The 11,494-nt window shown below is 48.5% G+C and overlaps 1 protein-coding gene across 2 annotated transcripts in view; it reads left to right on the top strand.

The window, feature by feature from the left end:
- Positions 1 to 144: 144 nt before the first annotated feature.
- LOC146829863 (uncharacterized) overlaps positions 145 to 11,494 on the top strand; it is a 259,836-nt gene continuing 248,486 nt past the window's right edge. The window contains exon 1 of one of the 2 annotated variants that reach the window (XM_085608530.1): positions 145 to 194. The gene's annotated coding sequence lies outside the window, so the exon portion shown is untranslated. Of the gene's footprint in view, positions 195 to 2,532; positions 2,649 to 11,494 lie in introns of those variants that run through there. The other variant, XM_085608529.1, reaches the window with a different exon arrangement.

Here is an 11,494-nt window from a genome sequence, read left to right as displayed (position 1 = left end):
CTTGTAGAACGTGGAATGGATTCGGCAGCCGTGAGGAAGTGACGTCAGCCGCACGCGGGTGGGCATGGAAGCCCTTCTTTCCGGTCATCCTCTGAGAGGCACTGTGGTCGGAGCTGGTGTGCGGCGCGCAGCCTCCCCTACTGACCCGTTCTCGGACTAGGGTGACCAACTGTCATTGGTGCAAATTCAGGACGGTGAGTGTAAAAATTCAGGACAAAGGGTCAAAATTCAGGACACAAATTCAGGACAGGAGGTCAAAATTCAGGACAAAACTTCAGGAGAATAGGTAAGTTTTACAGACACAACAGACGAGGTCGCGCAATACTATATAAGTAAGCCCAGCCATATCCAAACATATTCAACCATTTGCAAACCTATCCATCATGTATCCATCCATCTATCATTTCACTCATCCATCCCTTCATCCATCCTTTCACTCATCTATCAATCCATCCATCCTTTTACCCTATCCATCTGTACACTCATCCATCCACTCTTCTACCATCCATCCATTCACTCATCCATCCAGCCATTTACCCTTTCACCCATCCAGCCATCCTTTCACTTACTCATCCATCCACCCAGTCACTCATCCTTCCTTCCATCCACCCTTTCAGTCATCCATCCATCCTCCCTTTCTCTCTCCATCGACCCTTTCACTTAGCCATCCTTCCTTCCATCCACCCACCCACCCACCCATCCATCTACTCATCCACTCATGAATCCATCCATTGACCCTATCAATCATCCATCCTTTCTCTCATCCATTTATCCTTTCACTCCTTCACTCATCTATTCATCCTTTTGTCCATCTACCCTCCCTTTCACTCATCCATCCTTACATCCACCCTTTCACTCATCCATCCATCCATTCACCCTTGCACTTATCAATTCATCAATCCATCCATCATTTCACTCATCCATCCACCCACTCACCATCCACCTTTTCACTCATCCACCCTTTTACCCATCCAGCTACCCTTCCACTCATACATCCAGCTATTTACCTTTTCTCTCATCCATCCTTCCACTCACTCATCAATCCATCCTCTCTCATTATCCATCTATTCAATCTTTCATTCATCCATTCACCCTTTCACTAATTCATCCAGCCATCCCTTCACTTACTCACTCGCCCACCTTTTCATATTAATTTTGAGCAGAGCCTTTTTGAGAAGAGGCCCATCAAGAACTTCACCCTCGCTGCAGGAGCCATTCCAGGACTGGGACAGAAGCCGCCCAGGGCGGAGACAGGATCCGCCACAGGGGAGGGACAGGAGCCATCACAGGTGGGGGGGGACAGGAGCCGCCACATGGGGGGACAGGAGCCATCACTGGGGGGGGGGCAGGAGCCATCACAGGAGGGGGAACAGGATCCACCAGGGTGGGCACAGGGGTGGGCCTTCAGTATTCTAGTATCATCTTGGTCTCTTCCAGGGTGGGGCAGGGCTCCTCACCCCCTCCTGGACAAGACAACGAGAAGACAGGCTCTCTTTCCAAAATGTTAGTTTTGCCATCCCCCACTGTGATGTACAGTACTTAAAGGAGATACTCCAAGAGAACTGATTTAACTGATTGTCCTCCATACTTTGTTAATCAGTGTGTGTGCGATTGTGCCATTTCTTTATTTTATTACATTATAGACTGAATGTTTGAAGAACCAAGGTTTGCTTACAATTTAGTGACAGTAATTAAGCTCTGTGAAGAGAACCAAGTGCTGCCTCGGGGTAATCAGGGCCGGTTCTATGATGTTTGGGGCCCTGGGAAGAAAGGGAATGTGTGAGGCCCCTCTAAATTGCAGAGACATGACACATTCAGGGCTGTCTGCATCTGAATAGATGCCCCTGCTCCTGAAGCTGCAGTCCCTCCCTCTCAGTCACCTTCAAGCCCCTCTTAACAGCTCATCACGGGCGGAAGGTGTGAGGGTTGCCATCCCGGCTGCGCCTCCCCAATGCTGCTGGGGATCTGAGCTTTGGTGCTGCATCGGAGCCTGTTACACCGACCTCAACAGCATAGGAGTCAAGCAGGGAGGTGGGTGGAAGCTGTGCCGGCTTTAGGGTGGTGCGACCGGTGCCCGGTTAAAATTACGGACAAATGGCGTCCGTTAAAGAATCCTTCACGGACAACGGACAGACGGTCGAAATTACGGACTGTCCGTGAAATTTACGGACGGTTGGTCACCCTATCTCGGACTCCAACTGGAGACGGTAGTGTGACCGGTCTGGACCCAGTCCTGCTTCACCGGGCAGCTTCTGTTCTGCGTCTCTGGCCTGACAGACTGGGGAAGCAGCGTTTGGGCGCGAAGAGAAATAAGAGCTGCACAAGGCGGGTTGTATGAGGGCCCCTGATCCAGGAGTCGTTGAGGGGGCACAGGCTCGGAGGAGGAGGCCTCCCATAGGAGGGTCCCTGATCCAGGAGTCATTGAGGGGGCACAAGCTCGGAGCAGGAGGCGCCGCGTGGGAGGGCCCCAGTGGCGTAACGAAACTTGAGGGGGCCCCCCCTGCAAAGAAAATGGAGGGGGCCCCCCCACGCTCCAGACTCAGTCAGTCCTGCTCTCAGATCAGGGGCCTGCTACCCATGCACCAGTGGCGGCTGGTGGATCCTAAAAGAGGTGAAGCGAAAAGCTGAGATCCAAGTTGAAGGAACAAGTGAGTACACCAAGCACACCAAAGTGAAAGAGGATGGTTCGGGGTTGGCCTTACCGAGTGAAACAGGAGTTTGATTGGTACATTTTACAACACAAGATTCAAAAAAATTAATTAGAAGCAAGTCGAAAGATACCAATGGCATAATACTGAATAGCCTGGTTTGCAAAATCCTTTCCCTTCATGGCTCAGTACAGAGCTCTTACTCATAGGACACCCTTCTGAATACAAATCTCCATACATACTTATTAGAGTGCAGAGCTCTAGTTAGGATAAAGCTCACATCCCCAGATACTCAGTATAGGACTACTCTGCTAAGATGAATGAATGAAGGGGATTTAAAAAGCGCAAAACAGCTGCTCCAGCAGGAGCGTCCTCCGCTAATTGAAGTCCTATCTGCTCAGTACATACTACATGTAGGTTCAGAGCGCTCCACTCAGCAACTAACAGGGCACATTGCTCAGCACAGAGCCCACTGAACAGTATGGGCCCCCCTCTTCTATACAAGACCCCCTACTCACTAATAATTCATTGGTGAGTGCAATGCTTCCAATCGGCTCAGAATGGTCTTCACAGCTCCAGTCTCCATGCACAATCCTGTCTCTACATTTGCTGGTTGCTTCATGTTAGGCATGGCATGGTTTCCCCTGACTTCTAGCCTCTTCCTCCTTCATTTGTGACTGTGTACGTGATTTTGTTTTTGCTGGTTTAGATGCTTTGGGCACTTTGCCACTGCTGATCAGTGTCAACGTGCAAGCGCTCCCTGTGTAAATTGTGATTGATCATCCATGATTTACATATTTGATTTACTGGTTCGTCCATGTTAAAGTGCACTGAGAGCGCCAGAGTCTGTACATCAAATGCTATTAGTGGGCTTGCAGCACTGGTTGTGCCACCCACATGAGCAGCCCTGTAAATGTGTCTCAGACCTGCCACCACAGTGTCTGCATTCGCAGTTTTAAACTGCCATGTTGACCTGGCAAGTGTCTTGCCAGGCCTAAACTTTCCCTTCCCTTACATATAAGGCACCGCTCAGGTAGACCCAAGATACCCCCATAGGCATGGTGCAGTGTAGGTGAAAGGTAGGACATGTACGGGTGTGTTTTAAATATCCTGATCAAAAATAGTGTGGGTTTCGTTTTTCACTGTTGAAAGGCTGTTAATCCCATAGGTTAACATGGGAGCTGCCTTGTAACATTTTACAGGTGTAACTTGCCATTGGGACAAGATAGAGAAATGGAGTTTAGGCTCTCTGAACTCAGAATTTAATAACTCACCTTTTAGTAAAAGTTATTTTTAAATTGTGTGTTTAAAAGTTACATTTTTCAAAAATGAGCATCTTCTTGTTTAATCATCCTGTGCGCCCCTGCCTGTTTGTGTATTCATCTTTTGGTTTTTGGAGTGACAGGAGCTGGGAATGTGCATTCACATTAGACAGTCACAAGGGGGTCCGAGGTGTGCCGTGCCTTGCCTGGGTGTCTCATAGCCAGGCTGAATAGACCTTGTCTGCATTTAGAGTGCTGGGAGGGGTTTCACTAGTACCTGAACAGGCGGTGTCTCCACCTTCTGTGGTCCACCTGGACCAAGGAGACCAGGACTGGTTTGGACTGGGCTCACAGAACATTGCCACAAAGAGACCAATGAGAAAATGGGGTATAAGTATTGGGGCTTTAAACACCAAGAGTTTAGATTACTTCAAGAAACAAGAGGACCCTGCCAACAAGAAGAGCTGTGTGAGGAGCGCTACTGTTTCTGCGTGAGGGGTGGGTTGGCCTGCAGTTGCCGTTTCTGTCTGTGGCAGAGGAAACGGTCTGACTCTTTTTGCTCTACTGTGGTATCCTACTTGTGAAGAATCTCCAAGGGCTTGTGTGTGCTTGCCTCCTGTTTTGGAAGACTTAGGGACATCCAAGTCTTCTGTGTGCTTTAACCCCTTCAGTGCCACGCCCTTTCCCCCTCCTGTGCCGGGCGTTGCACTAGTGGGTGGGGTTCATGACGAGATAGTCTCGTCATGGGCACAGCGCAACCGTGCTCCATGACGAGACTTTCTCGTCATGGGCACTGAAGAGGTTAAGGGGAATTTCCTTGAGCTTTGCATGGAAATTCCCTTGTGCTTTACTGACAGCCACTCTGTGCTTTACTCATTTGGTGAGTTTTTCTTGCGTTTCCCTTCGCTCCTTGGAAGTCGAGTGAGCGTTTATGTTTCATAAAGTTCTGGGCTGAGCCACACCCCCTGTTGCAGAGGCCAAGTTCGGAGAAGATCTAGAAGTGCAAACGTGGCCGCTCGTCAAGGAAACCAACGCAAAGGAGTCCTCAGCGTTGCCAGGCAGCCGCGCGGCCGACAGGAGTTCCCGGCATTTCCCGCAACACCCTGGAGGCCGAAGAAGACGCTGCGTCATCAGCGGGCGCTCAGCCAGCCAGCACTGCTGAGAGGAGCCCCCAGGGCGAGGCTGAGCGGGATGCTCTGAGCATGACTGGAGCATGAGCCCGGCCCTTGCTGCACCAGCTGCACGGAGCCAACATGCCCTGCACCGCTACAGTAGCGGTGCCTTCCACCGCTGTGCAAATCCGTTGGGGGCATTTTCTTTATTTGTTTGCATTTTGCTTTGGTGTTCAGGCAGGCGGCTTGATTACTAGAAACAGCAACCTTGCACCGGAAAGGTGTGCTCAGTGATCATTGGCACCATAGTGCTAACAACAAAGCGGTAATCCTGGTGGTGTTCCTTCACTACACTTGGTCATTGTAGATGGTAATAAGTGGTATTTACCCCTTCTGAAGACCATAGAGCAAGTGTCCTTTTTGCAGGCCCTTCCTATAATGTGCAGTGGAAGTGATTTTATGAAATAAGCAATCTAAAAGTGTGTATTACAATGTTCTAACTGTTATGCTTATGACAATTGCCTAGTTGGCAAACTGATTGAGATTTATGTGATTGTGTTGTAATGTGTTTATATATAATATAGGTGATATTTTTATATACTAATGTGTGGAGTCTCTTTTGTAGTGTGTGAAGTATGTGTCACTGGAGTGTGTGTGTGTGTTTATTGCGCAAAAACACTTTGCACATTGTCTCTGGGATAAGCCTGACTGCTCTGCCAAGCTACCAAGGGGGTGAGCAGGGGTTATCTTGGGTGCGTAACTCCCTTATCCTGACTAGAGTGGTGGGTTCTGCCTGACTTAGGTGCATACCTTAGCCAACCAGAAACTCCATTTCCAACACTTCATCTCTTGAATGTTATACCTATTAATTGGGAAGTCTTCCAAGATTGAGGAGAAACGGAAAAAACAATGAAACACTTCGCACAAATGACTTCTAAACTGACAAGAGAGACATACATGCACAATGACATAAACACAGAGAATAGCACATCTGTCTATGGAGAGAAGCAGCTTCCCAAAGGAAGCAGGAGACTTCAAAGCCCACATTTGGAGGGATTCTGGCACAAGGAATATCTGTCTCGAATTGAAGGGACATGTTCAGAAACATCCTAAACTTTTAGGTGACTGAAGTGCAGGGGGCACAATGGCTCTGGTACAGGGGCATAGAAAGATACCCATCATGAAAAAGACACACTCTTTCAAAGAGAGGAAGGAAAAATACAAGTTCAAGGGGAGTGATAATGTCAAATCAGAATGAGTGTGTTCTAGTGCAGAAGAGATCCAGTGACATGGGTGAAATATCAAGGAGCATGTCCGCAGAAAGTGAGTAAAGGTAGGCACAGAGAGAATGCCAGCTCTCAGGGAACATATCAGTAGAGAGGGGATGGTTGCAAGGCAAGTGAGCATATCAAGTGAATCAATCAGTTGAAGAATGTGAAGACAGATGGATCAGGGAGATGCACTTTCAAGTATTAAAGAACATGTCCATGGTGAGGGAACATGCGCAACTTATGAAAAGCATGTGTCTCGACACCTGTGACATCTCTGAAGGCAGCGGCGATAGAGTTTGTGTTTAGGCGTGTTAGGTATTTGCTCAGAAAATGCATGGATTGCAAAAATGGATTGGGAGGGGAGAGGACCATCAAACTGGATGAAGGCACGGAGCGTAGACAAGATTTCAAGCCCTAGGGCCTAGCTTAAAGTGATAACTGCAACCACACACTGCTCTTTAAATAATTGTGCGTCACACAATACACAAAACTCTACAAATGCACACACTGTAAACTAGTCTGTAAATGCACTGCTGCCATGCTCAACTTCACACATCATTCTATAAATGCACTGCTGCCATGTTCTGTATCAGTGTCACTGCTGCTCAAGCACTGAAACAGTGGCATAGCTCGTGTAATGTACCTCAAGAAGCCCAAGTTGAAACAAGTGGTACTAAGGCCCAAGCTAAGCTCAAGCAATTCAAGTTTTGGCCTGTAGCACCCACTGATTTCAGAAAAAACCCTCCGCTCACATATAGACTCCCAACATCTGGGCGTTCCCTTGCTATGCAGTACCTCTTTTATTAAATTTTAGGGACCGAAGGCCACAGGTGTGCAGTGTGGGCCTTCACAGGAATGTGGGAGTGACTGTAAGTTTCACATGTAGTGGAGGAGAACGATTCAGAGAGAAGACGTTGAGGAGGTAAAGGAGTCAAAAAAAAGGAAAGAGAAGTCAGGATGGTGTGGGAAAGGAATTCTCTTTCTTTTACATATATAGATAGCTACAGACAGCTACACATGGACACACACCTTAGCCGTGACCATCTCATGTGTCACAAATCTTCTATTATTTGGTCACTCCTGAATTAGATTGATGCTGGGACTCCGCTACGAATCTTAGTCAGCATAGCAGGTGGCATCAAGGTAATCTGCGTAGCTTGCTGTCACCTCAGAGTAGGAACGAGGTGTAGCATGTGTCAGAACTATAATCATGGATGGGGGCAGTTTGTGAGGACACCTATTGTATGTAAAGTTGCAAGCCAGCAGTAAATTGTATTAAAAAAAAATCTATATTCTGCACTTCCCTCCAAACTTGAAGCATATTTTATTCTGGGACTCATTGGCTTAAAGTTATCAAAAAATTGAAATACCAAGTCCAGATATGCAGAATGCTAACGGCCGAGCAGCCTACTATAAATAAGGTATTGCAGGTGTCATGAGATCACTTTACATTTCATGATTGTAAAGTTTAAAAAAATGTGGGCTTTTTTCAACAGCAGCTAACATTAGGCCTCCTATTGGGTTTTCAAATTATGGGCAATGAGGGCGACTTCACATAGTGATAAAGGAATTTCTCACCTGACTTCACATGGAAATTCACACCTCTCCTGGACTCCAAGCTGCTGCAGTGCCAGTTATGCACTGCTGGCGATTTTCCAGTCAGTAAGTTATCCAGGGCTTGGGATCAAAAGCGCAGGCTTCAGCAGCTCTTAAAAGTGACTTAATATTCTTGTGGTGCTCTCTCACTGTTCGATCATCGGGAGCAAGGGAATGAAGGGAGGTGTGGCACTGCAAATCTTTGACGGTCTACGAGTTCCCCATTCAGCAGCAAAGTCTTTTTTTTTTCTGCAGATTTATATAGCGCGAACTCGACCTGAAGGTATTGGAGCGCTTTACGCGATCACTTACATTACACAAGGACTCATTCATTTTTTGGAAGGCGCGGGGAGATTAAGTGATTTGCCCAGAATCACAGGGTGCTGAGCCGACGCCAAGGCTCGAACTTGGTTTCCCAGTTCCAAAGTCGTCAGCACTGGCCGTAAGGCCACATCCTCTCGCCAAGTCTCATCTCATCCTCTCAAGTCTTGCACTTGCTAGGCCTTTCACGCAGGATAAATAACAAGACACCAAAGTGCCGACAGAACAATAGAGTGCACACTCAAGCGGCCCGGCTCTGACCAACGTGCCATACTGCACGTGCGCACAGAAGTCGCTGCAGGACCTCTCCTTCAGCTTGTCCTGTCACAGCAAATAAACCGTAAGGTGGGTGGAGACTGCTCTAGAATTGTGCCTGCGTTTGCCACCCTCTACATTGACCTTCCTTGCCCTGCCTGTCGCTTTGCTGTACTTATACCGCCCTGGGCAAAATCAGCCAATGCCACAATACCAGCATAAGAAGCCATGCTTCCAATGGCCACGCCCACCGTTGTGACATCAGTAAGCCGGACTGTGCCTCAAAGGCGAATCACTCCATATGCCTGCCTGGCACGTACGTAGCTGACCCATCCCCCCCCAAACTCTAATTATTTTCTGTGATGAGCATCCTTCTGGTATTTTACTTTTGCTACTGACTCCCACATAATTTTTAGAGTAATGACCCTTATTAGCAGTCTTCCATTTCATGCACAGTGCTTGAGGGGGCCCCCTGAAGCTTGCCCCACACCGTGTGGTCTGCGGGGGCTTTTGTTATGCCCCTGCAAAGAGATAAAAACAAACCCTTAACATGAGGTAAGACAAAGAGATTAGCCATTCACTTCTTGATTTGTGGAAAGAATTTCCCACTTAAATTGTGTGATCTTAGGCAAATATTTTATTTCACCAAAACTTTTTTTGCTTCATTATTGATGTATGGAAATAATTGCAAAATATGTGAGTTCAGAATGCAATTTGTACAAAAACCTATTGCGCTTGATTTATTAGACTATTCAAATACGTGAGTGCAGAATACCAGTTGTACAAAAACCCACTATAATGTTGCTCTAATAATCTGGGCCACGTACAGGGCTTACGTGATAATTTTCTTGCCTCTTAGTTCCCTAATGGTTCATATTTTAAAACTATCACTTTTAATAAAGTACTTCTCTGTGCAGTGTTATAATGTGACACATTAATTTCAAAGCTTCCACATGTTAAAGAAATAAACTGTTAGAATTTTGAAGAAGAGAATTTATCATATTTTACGTAATATTTGTGGTATGTTTTACATATCAAACATGTTCAGGGCTTGGCTCGTGCGGGCTCTAAGATCCAGCCAGACTGTTGGGTCAGCTCTGGTACAGCTCTCCCTATTAATTTATTGGCTCCCCCACCGCTATTACTCACTGATATATATGTTGCATTTATGTCGTCCAAACCTAGCCAAAAGGCCTGAGGAGTGCTGGTTAGTGTTTGATAGCGAAGTCCATTCCTGAGTCTTCAGTGACACACAGCCTTTAAGGACATTTCTGGAAATCAATATGATCCTGTGAAAATCATGTTTTAATCAGAAAGTCGGAATATGTCCTACCATGGTGACCTTTCTCCTCGAGCCCGGCTCTGGAATGATCACGTTTCTTGACGTCAGCTCTACCTCCCTGGAAGACAATAGGCCCCCGTGCTGTGACATATCGGCCCCCTGGCTGGAGGCAGCAGATGCAGGGCTGCGATGGAGAGATTGGCCCAGTCTGTTATCTCCTTCCAATTATCTCATTAACGTCACTCTGCCCCATCATCCGATTCAAACCTCGTTAGTGGGCGCCGATGCACGTATTGTTATCACTTGCGCCATGTCACACCAGTCCAGTGACGTCTGAGCCCTTTCCTCGCAAAGCATGACCACCGGCAGTGCCTGGGAGAGTAAACACCTCCGGCCGGGCCTACGCCATGATCTGCTCATGCAAACTTTGGGTCAGGGCCGTAATGTAAATCAAAAGTATCCGAGGCAAACATGTTCAAACCCGCCCACCCTTCCATCTATCTATTTAACTCTCTCTCTCCTGTTCATACTCTGGCTCACCTCACGCTCCTATCCCAGTCTCTCACCTCAGTCGGTGCCTGCCGTAACTAACGCCGCGGAGCTGGAGAAAAAGTTAAAGGCGCGCGGAGCAGCCCACTTGCGGACCGCCCCGTACGTATGTACGTAGCTGCCCCATCCCCCCAAAACTCAAACTATTTTCCATGACAAACATCTTTGCGTATTTTTTTAAACTTTTGCTGCTGACTGACTGACCTACATCATTTTTAGAGGAACGACCCTTATTACCAGTCTCCCATGCCAGGCACAGTGCTCGAGGGGGCCCCCTGGAGCTCGGGGCCCCCCCGCATCGCGTGGTCTGCGGGGGCTATTGTTACGCCCCTGGAGGGCCCCTGATCCAGGAGTTATTGAGGGAGCACAGGCTCGGAGCAGGAGGTTCAGCGTGGGAGGTCCCCCGATCCAGGAGTCCTCGAGGGAGCACAGGCTCGGATCAGGAGGCGCGTCATGTGAGGGCCCCTGATCCAGGAGTCCTCGAGGTAGCACAGGCTCGGAGCAGGAGGCATGCTGTGGGAGGGCCCCTGATCCAGGAGTCCTCGAGGGGCCACAGGCTTGGAGCAGGAGGCACGTTGTAGGAGGGACTCCGATCCAGGAGTCCTCGAGGGAGCACAGACTCTGATCAGGAGGCGCGTCGTGGGAGGTCCCCCGATCCAGGCGTCCTCGAGGGAGCACAGGCTCGGAGCAGGAGGCGCGTCATGTGAGGGCCCCTGATCCAGGAGTCCTCGAGGTAGCACAGGCTCGGAGCAGGAGGCGTGCTGTGGGAGGGCCCCTGATCCAGGAGTCCTCGAGGGGCCACAGACTTGGAGCAGGAGGCACGTTGTAGGAGGGACCCCGATCCAGGAGTCCTCGAGGGAGCACAGACTCTGAGCAGGAGGCACGTCGTGGGAGGTCCCCCGATCCAGGAGTCCTCGAGGGAGCACATGCTTGGAGCAGGAGGCGTGTCGTGGGAGGGCCCCTGATGCAGGAGTCCTCGAGGGAGCACAGGCTCAGAGCAGGAGGCATGCCGTGGGAAGACCCCTGTTCCAGGAGTCATTCCTGACAGCTGCCAAGGTTTCAGACTGCTATGTGTGACATTTTCATGATAGTACAATTACGAGTGATATTTTAACGACCATGAGTGACACTTTCTTGTGATCAAGCAATGAATATTAGGGAAACAAATAAATATCAGAGATTACACCCATATGAGTAA

Source organism: Triturus cristatus, chromosome 5_2 (genome assembly GCF_964204655.1).
Source record: "Triturus cristatus chromosome 5_2, aTriCri1.1, whole genome shotgun sequence".
Taxonomy (NCBI): Eukaryota; Metazoa; Chordata; class Amphibia; order Caudata; family Salamandridae; genus Triturus; species Triturus cristatus.
Note: the sequence above shows the minus strand (reverse complement) of the source record. Positions and strands in the feature narration are given on the sequence as shown.